The sequence below is a fragment of the Sceloporus undulatus genome, chromosome 3 (assembly GCF_019175285.1).
Source record: "Sceloporus undulatus isolate JIND9_A2432 ecotype Alabama chromosome 3, SceUnd_v1.1, whole genome shotgun sequence".
NCBI classification, from domain to species: domain Eukaryota; kingdom Metazoa; phylum Chordata; class Lepidosauria; order Squamata; family Phrynosomatidae; genus Sceloporus; species Sceloporus undulatus.
Genome location: NC_056524.1, coordinates 173569497 through 173569700, shown reverse-complemented (window position 1 = coordinate 173569700; position 204 = coordinate 173569497).

Sequence of the window (204 nt, the reverse complement as noted above, 5' to 3'; positions counted from 1 at the left end):
CCCTGTCTCCGGCTCCAGTCCAGAGGCCACTGCTTCCCAGGGTTGACTGGCTAGGTCCGGCCAATCCAACGCAGCGGCCACCTTCTCCCAAGTGTCTTTGGCTGAGGGACAGTCCTTTATAAAGTGTTCTATGGTTTCTTTGTACAGTTTTCCAGTCACACAAGATTGTTTCTGACACAACAGTCTAGGACACATTTGCTCTGC